The following is a 17,312-nucleotide window of genomic DNA, read 5'->3' on the forward strand; positions in this document are numbered from 1 at the left end:
ACCAAGACCAGGCTATAACTTTGGACATGATTCTTATTAAGGACTGGGTGATAATGGGAGAGAATTCTTAAACAGTAAGTGACTAACTATACTGTGATATTGAGTAGCCTGCATATTAAAAGCTATTTACCCTGGCCTGCCTCCCCATGTCCAAAGGCAATCTAGACTTCACCCCCAAAACTCTCCTGACATCTCCAAGTCTCAGAAATTTCTCTGTCCTGATTGAGGTACCCATTCAAAGATTTTTATATTTTTAGAAAGGTTGAAAATCATTTCCTTCAGGAAGCAAATTTTGGGCAAGTGATTGTCTTCCATTATCTCAGTAAATTTCCATGTCAAGTATTCATATTTCTGATCCATCTAAGGCAATGACTCCTGCCCGTCTCTCCAGGCTCTTGAGCTTTTAAAGAATTCATTTCTTTGGACAAGTCTGGCAGCCACTACTGGCTATTGACTAGACAATCAAGCTACTTTATCCTTCTGTGCCATTGGGCATATTGGTATGCTGTTTCTCTACCTTTTCTTTTTTTTTTTTTTTTAAAGATTTTTTTTTTTTTATTTGACAGAGAGAGATCACAAGTATGCAGAGAGGCAGACAGAGAGAGAGGGGGAAGCAGGCTCCCTAAGCAGGAGCCTGATGTGGGGCTTGATCCCAGGACCCTGAGATCATGACCTGAGCCGAAGGCAGAGGCTTACCCCACTGAGCCACCCAGGTGCCCCTGCCTTTTCTAAAGAATCAGTTTACGCATCACCTCCACAGTGAAATTTAGCTTAACACTGCGGAGCAGACAATTTCTTTTCATTCTTTTAAAAAAGTTTTAGTGTTATTCCGTGCCAGTCACTATTTTAGGAACTGGAAATATAGTGTTGAACAAAACAGGTAAGGTCTCTCTCTGTCCTCCAAACTGAGCATCCATTCTGAGAATTTGAGACATAAGAGCTCTTTCATCAATATTTCATGTATGTACCATGCACACATCTCCAAAAGTACATTGTTGTTTATTTTTTGTTTCTATATCTCTTTTTCACTGTATTATAAGCAACTTAAGAGCAAAGACTGGCTGCCACCTGAGACTCTCCAGAGTCTCTAGTGCCTAACAAAGAGCCAGAACTTACTTCTTTTATTCAACACCCAAGGACAGTGCTGTCATCAGTCAATGATGGTGGAATCATGTTTAACAAATTGACTTTTCACATATCAGAAGGCTTTTTAACATTATTATTGTTGTCATTTATGAGAACATCTTTTAGGAAAACAGCTCAACTGATAAATAAGTTTGATTGATAAATAATTGATCCCCTAAACCCAACACTGAAGAGTTTTTTATTTTTCTTCTAAAAATACTTCCCTCTAAAATTCCCTCTAAAAATACTTCATTCCCTCTAAAAATACTTCATGAGTTGTATAAATATCATAAATCTTTTCCCAAATGATTTCTTAATTTATATTTATTAGCTTCAATTCTGCCCTTGCTCTCAAGTATTTTTCTTCGTAAATATTCGTATAGAGGTTTGGTGGGAGAGGGTTTTGATGGTGGTTTTTCACTCATTTCTATTGTTTTGCTTACTTTCTAACACAGTCTTTGGTTCACCTCTGAAAACTGGGTAATGACCTAAAGAGAACACAGAACATCAGTAATCCTATGATGTGTTCATTCTTTATCTTTTTTTTTTTTTTCCACTCTAACTCAACAGTTTCTGCTCACCTCTCCTCTAAGATTTGGATCTGTAGGCTTTGTAAACTTCTATATCTTAGTTTATATACCGTAACTTCTGAAAGAAAAAAAAAGTGACTTTATTCTATTGTATCTCCACCAATTTTCCATAAGCTGTCACTTTCAGCTGCAGAGTTAAAAATGTTCTGTGGGAATGATGGCAGCTTCTTCTGCACACCCCCTTTTCTCTCACACAGGTGGGGGCCAAAAGCGCTGTGCAAAAAATGGAGAAAGATTTTAAGACATTATTTTTCTGGGACAACATGACCGATGTCACTTTGTATTCTTTCTAGTCAACTTACAACTTTATATTGCAATCTATGTTTACTATTTCTTTATATTCTAATATACTGATATGACATAGATCCTTAACTAAAAATAAGTACTTCTGTCTACCACTCATTTGCAACTTATAGAAATCTCAATAATGAGCCTGTGTCTTCTTTTCAAATATCACCCCTTCATTGTTGAGACATTTCATTGTAACTTCTAGCTTCCTGGAATTGTTCCTAGTGCACTTAATCCAAACTACCAAACATTTACTATTAGAGCCATCTTGTCTCAGTCAAAATGCAATCAAAATGTAGCTGTCCTGGATCAAATTCTCTAATTGTTAGACTAGTAATTGTCTATTTCAACTAATAATTTGCATTCAGGATTCCATTTGTAACTTTCACTGGTAAACCTTTGGCAAATCAGTCTCACTTGTCAGTACCATATGGTTGTCTTCATCACACACTAATTTCAATTTTGTTTTTACTTTAAAGCAACTTCAATTCATTTGTTCACCTTGAATATCAACATGGTATTTTTTTACATGACAGAAATGTAATTTTCTGTCTTCTTCTTGGCCTAGCTGCTGTGATCTACCACTCCACTAGCTGAACAGGGCTGTGCTTCTTCTTCCTCCATGAGCAACACTTAGAAACTGTCTTAACCTTTTATTTTAAAATAGTAAAGAGATGTTAATCCTCTCAACAACCATATTAAGGAATTACGGGGATAGCAACTGTCTCATACTTTAAATAGGAAGATCCTGGGTTACAGATAAAAGTGTGCACTCTTTATACAAATAAGTCAGTGGCTGGTCTGGGAAACGAGCCCAGGGAATTCACATCCCACGTTAGCATATCAGTCAAGAGACTCGTTTTTATTTTCACCTAAAATAAAATCATAGTACTAGAAGAGCCCCATTTCAGTTACGTTCTAGACAGAATTCTATCAACACTATGCTGAAGGAAAGGTTAATTTCATAAATGCTTATAGAGGAATTCTTTGTAATATGACCCCGTGATTTTTTTTTTAATATTAGAGTCATCAAGCTGTAATGGTGTGTCTCAAATTAGAATTTAGACTAACCAGGAAAAATGCCATGGACTTCTGGTAGGGAACAATTACCAGTGCCATTGTGATATTTATAAAAGCTTTCTTTGACCATGCTATCCAGGTCCAAAGCTATCTTGTTCCTAAGTTGTCATTTATTTATTAGTTCATTCAATAATTTTCACTCAACAGATATTATGTGCTTGTTTCCAATAAAAAACTTAGACATTATTCTTTTCACACAGCTTACAATCTTTCAGAGAAGACAGAAGTAATTATGTACAGCATGTTAACGCTTATGTTAGAAAATGTACAGAGCTCAATAGGAGGATTTGGTCAGGGCAACTCTATAAGATTTCAAAACTTTTCTAAAGGAAGCAATATCTAAAAGTGGGACCTGGAGGGGGAAAAAAAAGAGAGAAAGAGAGAGAGATAACCCAGTCAAATAGGAGGTATGGTGGTTGAAGAATATTGCAGGTACAACATGTACAGCTCCACAGATAAAAGACAGCATAGTACATGACATGATCTGTAACAAGTTCATCATGGGTGGAGTGCAAGAATGGAAAGTGACAAAGATGGGGCCAAAAAAAGATCCAAGGCCATCTGTTTTGGAAAACAAAATAGAGCACAGATCAACAAACTTTCTGTAAAGAGCCAGGAAATAAATACTTTAGGCTTTTTGGGCATGTACTCTCTTACCTTAAGCAACTCTTATTGCAGAGCTAAAGCAACCTGAGACAATATATAAATGAATATAATTCATTGCATATACAGGTCAATTTGTAGAGTAAATAATCCTCTGACCCATGAACACAAATGTATCTCCTCATTTTTTTCATTTTCTCATTTCACTCAGCAGGGTTTTCTAGTCATTCTCTTTTTTGTTCTTGCCCCTTTTTGTCAGATTAATCTCTAACTATTTCATATTTTAGATAACATTATAAATACTATTATTTTATTTAATATTCTTATTTTGCATTGTGTGTATGTAGAAACATATTTAATTTTTAGATACAGATCTTTTATCCCGCCACATTGCTAAACTCACTTATTATAGTAATTTGATTATGGTTCCATAAAATATTCTATCAAGATAATTATACTTTATACAAATAAAATTACTTTCTTTTAAATCTGAATTTCTTTTATTTATTTATTTATTTATTTATTTATTTATTTGCTTACCATATTGTACTGGCTAAAACCTGGAGTGTAATATTGATTAGTAGTGGTGGGATTGAATATCCTTACCATTTTTTTCATCTTGGGAGGATAGCATTTATCCTTTCACCATCAAGTATGAGGTTCACTGAGGGTTTTTTATAAAAGACTTTCATCAAGTTAAGGATTTTTCCCTCCTGTGCATTAATTTGATGTGTGGCTATGGTGCCAGGATTTTGGTCAAACACCAGCCTAGAAGTTATTATGAAGATATTTTTTAGATATGATTTACATTTAAATCAGTAGACATCAGTAGTTACCCAAGTAGACAGATCACCCTCTTTAATGGGGGGGGTACCATCTAATCAATTAAAGGCCTTAAAAGAAAAGATGCAAGTCCTCCAAAGAAAAAGGAATTCTGCCCCCAGACTGTCTTCAGACTCAAGACTGCAGTATCAACTCTCCCCTAGGTTTTCAGCCTATCAGACTGCTCTGCAGATTTCGAACTTGCCACCCCCTACAATTGCATGAGTTAATTTTTCAAAAATGAATGTCTTCTTTTCTCTCCTTTCCCCTTCCCTCTCTCCCTCATCTTCATTTCCTTCCCCTTCCCCAGAAAGATAGATGATAGATAGATAATAGATAGATAGATAATCTTATTGGTTATGTTTTTCTGGAGAATAATAATATACCTTCTATTCCTAGTTTGCTAAATGTTTCTAACAGGAATGGATTTTACCAAAAGTTTTATCAAACATTTTTTCTGCATGTATTGAGATGATTATATGGTTTTTCTACTTATTTGTTCATGTAGTGAATCATATCTTTGATTTTCAAATGTTAAATCAGATTTATATCACTGGAACAAACTGCAGTTGGGCATAATATTTATCATTTGTATGTATTACATTTCATTGGCTAAAATTTTGTCAATAAATTTTACATCTGTGTTCAGAAAGGGCATTAGTCTACAATCTTCTTTCCTTGTATTGTATTTGTCTGCTTTTGGTGTCAGACAAAATGCTGGCCTCAAAGAATAAATTGGAAAATATTCCTTCCTCTTCAATATTCTGGAAGAGTTTATGTAACCATACTAAATTTATTCATTGGTTCTAGTAGGCTTTGTTTTTTGTTTTTTGTTTTCTTATGTAAAATGCATAGGATTTTTGAAGTATTCATGTCATCTTCCAATAAAAGTTTTATTTCTTCCTTTCTAATCTTACTGCTTTTCTTTTCTTCTGGCTTTATTTTAGTAGCTAGGACTTTAGTTTCAATGGTGAAAAGAAAAGTGGTGACAGTAATGACTCTCCCCAATTTTAGACAGATTTTTCAGTCTTTTTCCACTACATATGAGGTTAATTGTAGGATTTTCATATATGTCCTCATCAGGTTAGGGTTATCTTTCTTTATTCCTAGTTTTGGGGGAGTTTTTGTTTGCTTGTTTGTTTAAATCATAAATCAGTGTTTAATCTTCTCACATAATTTTTATGTATCCTCAGGTGATCTTATTTCTTTCCTACTATTTTTCTGTTAATGTGTTGAAATTACAATGATTGATTTCAAAGTTGCTTTCCAACCTTTACAACCTTACATTATGGAATGAACTGTACTTGGTCAGCACTCACTACCTTTGTTATATGTTGCTGCATGATTTCCTCATTGCTAGTGCTGCCATAACAAAAGACACAAAATGAGTGGCTTAAACAACAGAAATGCATTGTCTCAGAGTTCTGGAAACTAGAATTTAGCAACATTTAAATGGCAAATTCTGTTTCCTGAGCAAGAGACAGCTGTTGAAATCTCTTCTCATTTCCTAGATCTCCCAGCTTCTGCTTGCCTCTTGGTTCTTTGGAGCCTTGCTTATCATATGCATATTTTAGGAAACATCTAAAGAGTTGAAGATGATATGTACGCAGAACTGTCCATGCAGAATTTGGGGGTGGGCATCCTTTCTCTGAGCTTCTCCCTTTATGAGAATTTTCCCTTCACTATCTATCTACTCCTGCCTTTTTCAACCTCTGTCTTTTCAGTCCATAAGATTACATTTGTATTGAATTCTATTACTTGGTATATCCCAGGAAACTGGGACGCATCCTCTGTGGGGAAAACCAAAAAATAAAGAGTATCATTTTGTTTACTTCCTTTCTTTTAAAAGCTGTGTCTTATAGAGTTTCTGATGTTTTTAATTCCTTTTACCATCTTTAAAAAGTTTTTTTAAAAATCCAGTTATAATAGCTGTCAACAGGAGAATTGCTTTAATAAAATTTAATGTTACTGGAATGGGAACTCTAACCAATGTTCTTTAAGTTAAAAAAGTTTTTTAATGCAACCTCCCTTAATTCCTATGTATTAATTTGTTATTTATTCAAATAAATGTAATACATTTAATTTTGTTTAAAGTTTGCTTTTATGAAATGCATAATTTTATAACATAAATCAAAATGAGTTTTAAAATAACATTCAATACTAATAATGAGGCTAAAATATATGCCTGATGTTTTAATGTGATTCCATTATTTCAACATAATAACATAATTTAACAAATATGAACATAATGCTTTAACACAAATCCTTCATTCTTAACATTATTTAAATCATAATTAGGGAAACAGAGGAATATAGGGGAAGACAAGAAAAAATAAAATAAAATAAAGACAGACAGGGAAGCAAACCTTAAGACTCTTAACCATAGGAAACAAACTAAGCGTTGCTGGAGGGGAGGTGGGTGAGGGGATGGGTAATTGGGTGATGGGCATTAAGGAGGGCATGTGATGTGCTGAGCACTCGATGTTATATGCAACTAATGAATTACTGAATTCTACCCCTGAAACTAATAATACAGTATATGCTAACTAAATTGAATTTAAATAAATTTTTTTTAAAATAATAATTACGGGCACATGGGTGGTTCAGTCGGTTAACTGTCAGACTCATGATTTCAGCTCATGTCATGATCTTAGGGTCGTGAGATCAAGCCCTGCATCAGGCTCTACACACAGCATGGAGTCTCTTGAGATTCTCTCTGCTTTTCACCATACCCATTCCCCTGCCCACACACAGTCTCTAAATAAACAAATAAATAAAATCTTTACAAAACAACCCCCCCCCAAATTCAAAATAGTATATGTGAGAAACTACTGACCCTGCCCAAGTTTTCATTGTCATTGGCATCCCTTATTTCTCTTCCCTATTTTGTGCAGACAATACAGGAACATCTTTTCATTATCCATAACTTGATGTAACTAAAAGAAGTCCAAAAATCACGCTAAATGCAGAAACATTAAAGACCAGAAAACAAACCAGAGAGAAGGTGGAGGTAAAATGGCATTGTTGAACTGCTATTGAGCTAAATTCTAGCTCCCTCAAAAGAAAGGCTTAATTAGTAACTATTCATCCTCTTTTTCTTCTCCCAATTTTCTTTCTTTCCTTAAACTTCTCTCTGACTATAGTAAGTAGGAGATAACTGACCACTAACAAGAAAAATGACTAAAGAAATAAGTTTCTCTTTAATATATAAGACAAATAAATCTATAGATAATTATACTATTACTTTTTTCACCATTTACTTTTACTCTAGTGGGGGAAGCACAAAATTAAAGAATGCTGTTTTGACTTACATAATACTAAGGTTTAGCATCGCATTCCCATAGAAAATTTTTTTTCAATTTCTTATACCTACTTTTTTGTTTGTTTGTTTTTTGTTTGTTTTGTTTTAATTCCAGTTAGTTAACACATAGTGTAGCACTGAGTAGGACATGTAACACCCAGTGCTCATCCAACAATTGCCCTATTTTGTACCCATCACCCATCTAGCCCATTACCCACCTGCCATCCCTCCAGCAACCCTCAGTCTGTTCTCTTACCTATAGAGTCTCTTGGGGGCACCTGTGTGGCTCAATCTGTTAAGCATCTGCCTTCTGCTCAAGTCATGATCTCAGGGTCCTGGGATTAAGCCCCTTATCAGGCTCTGTGCTCAGCAGGGATTCTGCTTCTCCCTGCCACTCTCCCTCTGTACTCTCTCTCTCTGTCTGTCAAATAAATAAATAAAATCTTTAAAAACAAACAAACAAAACTGTAGAGCCTCTTGTGATTTGCCTCCCTCTCTGTTTTTATCTTATTTTATTTTTCCTTCCCTTCCCTTATGTTCATCTGTTTTGTTTCTTAAGTTCCAAACTGATATGTGTCATTCTCTGACTTATTCTACTTAGCATAATACACTACACTTCCATTCAAGTTGTAGCAAATGGCAATATTTTCATTCTTTTTCATAGCTGAGTAATATCCATTATGTACACATATGGAATATGTATATACGTGTGCCCCTTCGAGTCACTAAGTTTGTATCTTTTGCATAAATACCTAGTTCTGCAATTGCTGGGTTGTAGGGTAGTTTCATTTTTAGCTTTTTGAGGAACCTCCATGCTGTTTTCCATAGTAGCTATACCAATTTGTATTCTCACCAATTGTGTAAGAGGGTTCTCCTTTCTCTGCATCCTTGCCAACATCTGTTCTTTGCCGAGTTATTAATTTTAGCCATTCTGACCAGTGTGAGTTGGTTTTTTATTGTGGTTTTGATTTGTGTTTCCCTGACAATGAGTGATGTTTAGCACTTTTTCATGTGTCTTTTGGCCATTTGTATGTCTTCTTTGGAGAAATGTCTGTTCATATCTTCTGCCTATTTCTTAACTGGATTATTAGTCTTTTGGGTATTGATTTTGATGAGTTCTTTATAGATTTAGGATAATAACCTTTTATCTGATATGTCATTTGCAATTATCTTCTCCCATTCCATAGGTTGGTTTTTAGTTTTACTGACTGTTTCCTTTGTTGACCGTTTCTATCTTGATGAAGTCTGAATAGTTCATTTTTGTTTTGTTTACCTGGCCACCAGAGACGTGTCTAGTGAGAAGCTGCTGTAGCAGAGGTCAAAGAGGTTGTTCCTGTTTTCTCCTCTAGGGTCTTGTTGGTTTCCCATCTTACATTTTGATAGCTACCTACCTTTCATCTATTTTGAATTTATTTTTGTATATGGTGTAGGAAGTGGTCCAGTTTCATTCTTCTGCATGTGGCTGTCCGATTTTCCCAAAACCATTTACTGAAGAGACTGTCATTTTTCCATTGGATATTCTTCCCTGTTTTGTCAAAGATTAGTTGACCATCTAACTATAGGTCCATTACTAGGTTCTCTATTCTATTCCATTGATCTGCCTGTTTTTATGTCAGTACCATACTATCTGGATGACTACTGCTTTGTAATACTGCTTGAAGTCTGGGAATGTGATACCTCCCACTTTGCTTTTCTGTTTGAACATTACTTTGGTTCTTCGGAGTCTTATCTTTTCTAAAGTTCCATACAAACTTTAGAACTGTTTGTTCTATCTCTGTGTAAAATGCTGGTGTTATTTCAATTAGGATTGCTTTGAATGTGTAGACTCCTTTGGGAAGTATAAACATTTTAACAATATTTGTTCTTCTAATCCATGAGCATAGACTTTTTTTCCATTTCTTTGTGTCTTCTTCAATTTCTTTCATAGTGTTCTATAGTTTTTAGAGTACAGATCTTTTACCTCTCTGGTTAGATTTATTCCTAGGTATCTTATGGTTTTAGGTGTAATGGTAAATGGAATCAATTCCTTGATTTCTCTTTGTGTGGGTTCATTACTGGTGTGTAGAAATGCAATAGGTTTCTGTATGTCGATTTTATATCCTGCTACTTTGCTGAATTCAGGAATTAGTTCTAGCAATTTTTTGGTGGAATCTCTCAGATTTTCTACAGAGTATCATCTATATCATCTGCAAAGAGTGAAAATTCAACTTCTGTCTTGCTGATTGGGATGCCTTTTATTTCTTTTTGTTGTCTGAGTGCTGAGGCTAGGACTTACAGTTCTCTATTGAACAACAGTGTGAGAGTGAACATCTGTTGTATTCTTGACATTAAGGGAAAAGCTCTCAGTTTTTCCTCATTGAGGATGATGATAGCTGTGGATCTTCCATATATGGCCTTTATGATGAGGTATGTTCCTTCTATCCCTATTTTCTTGAGGGTTTTTTCAAGAAAGGATGCTATATTTTGTGAAATGATTTTTCTGCATCTATTGAGGGGATCATATGGATCTTAACTTTTCTTTCATTAATGGGATGTATCATATTGATTGGTTCACAGATATTGAACCACACCTGAAGCCCAGGAATAAATCTCACTTTATCATGGTGAATAATCCTTTTAATGTACTGTTGGTTTTGATTAGGTATATCTTGTTGAGAATTTTTGCACCCATGTTCATCAGGGATATTGGTCTGTAATTCTTTTTGGTGGGGTTTTTATCTGGTTTTGGGATGAAGGTAATGGTGACCTCATAGAATGAGTTTGAAAGTTTTCCTCACATATCTATTTTTTGGAACAGCTTCAGAAGAATAGGTATTAATTCTTCTTTAAATGTTAGGTAGAATTCCCCTGGAAAGCCTTCCAGCCCTAGACTCTTGTTTATTGGGAGATTTTTTATTACAAATTCAATTTCTTTATTGGTTATGGGTATGTTCAGATTTTCTATGTCTTCCTGTTTCAATTTTAGTAGATTACTTTCCTAGAAATTTATCCATTCCTTTTTGATTGTCTAATTTGTTGGCATAAAATTGCTTATAATCTCCCATAATTGTTTCTTTTTCTCCGGTGTTGGTTGTGATCTCTCCTCTTTCACTCATGATTTTATTTATTCAGGTCCTTTCTCTTTTCTTTTTGATAAGTCTGACTAGTGGTTTATCAATTTTGTTAATTCTTTCAAAGAACAATTTCCGAGTTTTGTTTTCTACTGGTTTTATTTTTATTTCGATATCACTTATTTCTGCTCTAATCTTAATTGTTTCCCTCATTCTACTGGTTTTCAGCTTTATCTTCTGTTCTTTTTCCAGCTCCTTTAGTTGTAATGTTGTATTTGAGACTTTTCTTGCTTTGCTCTTATCACTGCCTTTGCTGCATCCCAAAGGTTTTGGACTGTTCTGTTTTCATTTCCATTTGTTTCCACGTTTTTAAAAATTTCTTCTCTAATTTCCCTGTTAACCCATTAATTCTTTAGTGGGATATTCTTTAACTTCCTGTATTTGTGGTCTCTCCAAATTTTTTCTTGTGGCTGACTTCAAGTTTCCTGGTGTTGTGGTTTGAAAATATGCATGGTATCATCTCAATGTTTTTGTACTGGTTGAAGCCTGATTTGTGACTCAGTATGTGATTTATTCTGGAGAATGTTCCATGTGCACTCAAAAAGTATATGCATTCTATTGCCTTAGGATGAAATGCTCTGACTATATCTGTTAAGTCCATCTGATCCAGTGAGTCATTTAAAGCCCTTGTTTCCTTGTTGGTCTTCTGCTTAGATGATCTGTCCATAGCTGTGAGTGAAGTGTTATTACTATATTATTACCAATGAGTTTAAGTTTGCTGTTAGTTAATTTATATATTTGGTTGCTTCCAAGTTGGGGGCATAAATATTTATAATTTTTAAGTCTTTTTGTTAAATACACCCCTTTATTATGCTATAGTGCCCTTCTTCATCTCTTATTGCAGTCTTTGGTTTAAAAACAAGTTCATCTGATATAAGCATGTCCATCTTTCCTTAGATGTCCATTACCATGATAGATAGCTCTCCACCCCCTCACTTTCAATCTGGAGGTGACTTTGGGTTTAAATGAGTCTCTCGTAAGCAGCATATCAATGGGTCTTTTTTTTTTAATCCATTCTGATATCCTATTTTTTATTAGAACATTTAGTCTATTTACATTCAGTGTAATTATTAATAGATATTAATTTAGTGCATTGTATTACCAGTAAAGTCACTGTTTCTATAGATTGTCTCTGTTCTAGTCTTTGTTGCTTTGGGCCTCTCTTTCCTGCTTAAAGAGTCCCCTCTAATATTTCTTGCAGAACTGGTTAAGTGTTCACAAACTCCTTTAGTTTCTCTTGTCTTGAAAATTTTTTATCTCTTCTTCTCTTTTGCATGACAGCCTTGTTGGATCAAGTATTCTTGGCTGCATATTTTTCCCATTTAGTACAATGAATATATCATGCCACATTCTTTTGGCCTGCCATTTTTCTGGACAAGTGTGCTGGTAACCTTATGTTTGTACCCTTATAGGTTAAGGAACTTGTGTCCCTACCTGCCTTCAGAATTGTCTCTTTTTCTTTGTATTTTGCAAGTTTCACTATGTTATGTCTGGGTGTTGACCTGTTTTTGTTTATTTTTGAGGGGAGTTCTCTGTGCCTCTTAGACTTGAATGTCTTGTCCTTCTCCACACATTCTTAGCTATAATTCATGTGACTAGACCTTCTGCTCCTTTTTCCTTCTCTTCATCTTCTGGAACTCCTATGATACAGATATTATTGTGCTTTGTGGAACTGCTCAGTTCCATAAGTGTATATTCATGATCCAATAGTTTTCTTTCCTCCTTCTTTTAAGCTTCATTATTTTCCATAATCTTATCTCTTATATCACCTATTTGTTCTTCTGCTCCTTCTATCCTCACTGTGATTATATCCAGTCAATTTTGCATCTCACTTATAGCATTTTTTATTTCAGGTGACTAGTTTTCCTGTCTTTTATTTCTGCAGCCAGGGTTTCTCTGGATTCTTCTATGTTTCTTTCAAGCTCACCTAGTATTCTTATGACTATTATCCTATTAGCCAACAAATGAACAAAAAACTATAAGCCTGATGTCAAAAATTAATTAATTAATTAATTAATTAATTAAAAATGTTTCAAAAAATAAATAAAAATTAAAAACAAAAACAAGCCTGGTCCCATTTCCACTAGAATGAAGCTGATATTTTGGAGCACTCTAATATCAGTAGTCTTGATGCATGTGGAAGGCCTGCATTGTTCTTTCCAGGGAAAGGCCCATTGTACTGGCTCACAGTCAAGCCTGCCTTAATAAAGATGCATCTGTCTATCACAGAGGTGGGGAGTTTGGTGTAAGTGACTCTGACCTCTACTGGATGTCTGTGTTTCTCTCCGAAGTATTACCATGCTGGAGGGGAACTTGTGACCCCCACTCTTCAGGAGGCCCTCACAGAAAAGTGAACAATCTCCTCCTCTGTTTCCTAGGCTTTCCTGCAGGAGAGCCTCACAGCACTGCACCTGGAATCTTTCTGTCCTGGAAAAATGCAGCATGCCTTCGTGAGTGCCCAGAGTCTATGGTGAAGCACAGCAAAAAGCTGTGACCAAGTTATCTGCCCTCTTATTGTGCTTCTATCCCCTGCTGCTGAACAAACACTCAGTGCCATCTGGAGAGTCTTCTGTCCTTAGAGAGGCAATATATTCTCTTCCAAATGTACTCCAGGAATAGGAACATTCTCTCCCTGTTGACCCAGGGGATCCCCACACTATGGCACCTTTCTGGAACCCTATGCACTGCCACACCACTCTCTCCCAATTTCTCCCTCTCTCCCTGACTTCTTTGTGTGAAAAGGGCTCTCTCTCCTCCATAGCACTACAGCTTTCTCTCTCCCAAATCACATCTCCAAACCTTGCATCTGCCATGTTTTCTCCCAATTGTGCAGATTCTTTTCTTAATCCTCAGATCAATTTCCTAGTTGTTCAATATGATTTGAGGTTGATCTAGCTGTGTTCAAGGGATGAGGCAAGCCCAGGGTCCCCCTACTACTCTGCCATCTTAAGTTCTCACATTCCATTCCCATAGAAATTAAAAAGAGGCCAGTCTATTGCCACTTTGTGCTGAACACAGGAGATGGAAAAATGACTAGATGTAATCCCTGACCTCAAAAACATATGATTATTCACTAACTCAAATTTTGAAAAATTCAAGATTATTCACTAACTTCCTCAAATTTCTCATGCTTATCCTCTACCTTCTCATTGCCAAGTCTCTAATATATACCTTATAACACCTCTAATACATAGTGACCTCTTGTGAGGTACAGCATGATAGTGGACAGAACATAAACTTTGATGTCAGAGAGACCTGAAGTCAAATCTTAACTTTAACATTTGTGAAATACATGTTATTGAAGCAATTATTTCAATTCCAGGGTTTAATTTTTTCATTTGTAATATATGAACATTAGCAAATACATTAAAGTGTTTTTGCTGGGAGTAGATGAAATAACATTTGTGAAAACCTCCTTCAGAATTATCAAAGCTAAATAAGATTTCATTTTTTAACCTTCCATCTGCATTTGGAAAATGTATGTAAGCATATTTTACAAACTGTAAATTAATCTATAATTTTCACCTTATTTTGAATCTATCAAGCATACTGCAGATAGATTAATCTTGATTTTGCTGTATGTCTTAAAAGCCTTGATTAATCTTGATTTTGCTGTATGTCTTAAAAGCCTTGATCAGCTTTCACTTTCTTTCCTCAGATGGTCTGGTTCTTCTGCCTAACTTTCAAGGTTACCAAAAGTTTTTTGCATCATCACTTTCCAGTCATTTCCAATTACTTACAGAAGTCTGCAACAATCTGTTGGTCCTTTCTGTGCAAGGAGTTCAGCTAGATAGACAAACATGAAGATTCCCCCACTTCTAACCCTTTGAATTTACTTCCAGGACTTCCAGCCTCCAGAACTGTACCATGCAGTCTATGATACATTGTTACAGTAACTTGGCAAACTAATACAGGAAGTTTTGAATCTTTGTTAATGTTCCCATAAAAACAGATGGGCACTCAGGGCAGCAAAATAAAAAACTATGGAAAACCTCTACACCAGTACTGGGTAAAAAGTTTACCTCATGAACCTAAAACGTTAATGGGTAAAAATGTATAGCTCAAGAACAAAACCCAAATAGTCCTGCTGCTTAAATATGCAGGAGGAAGCAAAGGAAAAGCATAGGGACTTCTGTGAGGCATGTGAGTTAGAGAACCCTCAAGTCACCAAGCTCTGGAAGGTTTGGAAAGAACATACAGGGACAGTAACTGATTTGGAAAAGGATTTGACAGGGTCCAGTATGTGAGTACAATGTAGGAAAACATGGTAAGGTCACACGGTATTGGAGTAGTCTGAGTCCTTTGAACTCTATTTAAAAACAAACAAACCAAAAAATAGAACAATCAAAGTTTCTTCTAAAACCTTCTGAGGGACAGAATCCAAATTTATCAGAACAGGGGAAAGAAGTGGGAGGGACAGAGAAAAAAAAATTATCATCTAATGTTGGAGAGGAGGAAAAAAACATAATATCTCAGAGAGTATCAATACATGTTTTTTAATACTTCACTAAACTAACAGAAGAGGGAGGTCTAGAACCATAAAGCTAGGAAATATAATATTATCCTTCTTCTTTCCTAATAATACAAGAAAAGTAATCTCAAGCATGAGCAATGAAAATAATTGTAGTCAAATCACAGATGAAATTACTGTAATAAAACTGAGATTAAAGTTAAAGTTTATGTTCCCACAGACAATGAAGGTGCACTAGAAAAACATTTCTAAAAACACTTACTTAAATTAGTCCAAAGAAATTAAGAAATTATTATAAGCTATGAATTAATAGCTTAATAATTACGCACAGTTACAAATGTGATTACTGGACAAAAATATTGTTTGAAAGATTGCTGACAAAATGTAGAATTATAAATAAAAGAAAAAATCACTTTGGAAATAAAGACTAAACTAGAAGGGATGTGCCCACCAGCAAGAATGATGACTTAAAGAGAAGACAGAGAAGAACTGATGTTTGAAAATCAAAATAAAATGAAGACAAAAAGAGATTCAAAATAAAATGATAGGTATCACTGGAAGATAGTCAAGATCCAACATATGAAAATTAAGAGCATGAATGGAACAAATATTAAAAACACAATTCAAAACACTTTCCTGGTGAAAGAGAAGTTGAAAATATACTGTTTGGCACACTGTATATGTGGATAAATGATCCAGAACAGGAAATGCCCAGATCCATTTAGGCAAACTATTAAATTTTAAGAAAAAGGGGGGGGAGGTGGATGGGGAAGAGAAGAGTTAAGCGTCCAGACAAAAACATCAAAATATTTAAAGGGAAAGCAAATTAGACTGCTGTTAGACTTTTGACACCCAGCATTTTATGTCAGAAGACAACAAAGAAACATATCTGAGAAAAAGAAAGAAATAAAAGAAAGTATAACCCAATGAATTTTATATTCAGGCAAACTACCAAGAATACATAGAAACATGCTGCACATATAAGCAAAAAAGCATCCAACTATTAGGAATATTTAGAACCCAGAGAATATTGCTTACAGAAGTACTTCTGAAAGAATCCATTAAAGTAATGCTTCAGGGCCACAACAGTGTCATGTACTCCATTAATCTTTGCTGTAACACACGTGCCTGCCAAATGCCTCATTTCCAGCATCTTATTTTTTTTTTAAAGGTGGCTACTCAGGTACTCAGAGTCAAGATGGTGGAGGAGTAACAGACTGAGATGACATCAGGTCACAGGAGTTCAGCTAGATAGTTATCAAACCATTCCAAACACCTACAAACCCAAGAGGAAATCGAAGAGAAGAAGAGCAGCAATTCTAGGAACAGAAAATCGACCACTTTCTGTAAGGTAGGACCTGCAGAGAAGTGAATCCAAAGCAATGAGAAGATAGACCACAGGGGAGGGGCCAGCTCCCGGCAAGCAGTGGAGCAACGGAGCACAAAATGAACTTTTATAAAAGTCTGCTGCACTGAGGGACATCACTCCAGAGGCTAAGTAGGGGTGGAGTCCTCACGGGGATAGTGTGGTCTCAGGTCCCACAGGGTTACAGAAGGATTAGGGGTGTCTGAGTGTAGCAGAGCTCACAGGTATCAGACCAGGGAAGCCACCTACAGAGACGGAGCCAAGGAGTGAGCTCTCAGCTCACGTTACCTTAAACTGTGATCCATGGCACAGTAAGGCCACTGCTCTTTGAGCAGGGCCCCCACAAGTGGCAGATCTGGGGAGACCCACCTTCACCTGCCGGCAGAGCAGAGCAGCAGGAATCTGCTGGGTTTGGAGACTCCAAACAGGGCTGTGTGCCAGAGACAGAAATATTTGGTCACAGGCTGGGTGAACTTGGAGTGTGGCCAGAGACCAGGGACATGGGAGTGATTGAGGGTTTCTCTCCAAGGGTGCACTGAGGAGTGGGGCCCCAAGC

Source organism: Martes martes (assembly GCF_963455335.1).
Source record: "Martes martes genome assembly, chromosome: 6".
In the NCBI taxonomy this organism is placed as follows: Eukaryota; Metazoa; Chordata; class Mammalia; order Carnivora; family Mustelidae; genus Martes; species Martes martes.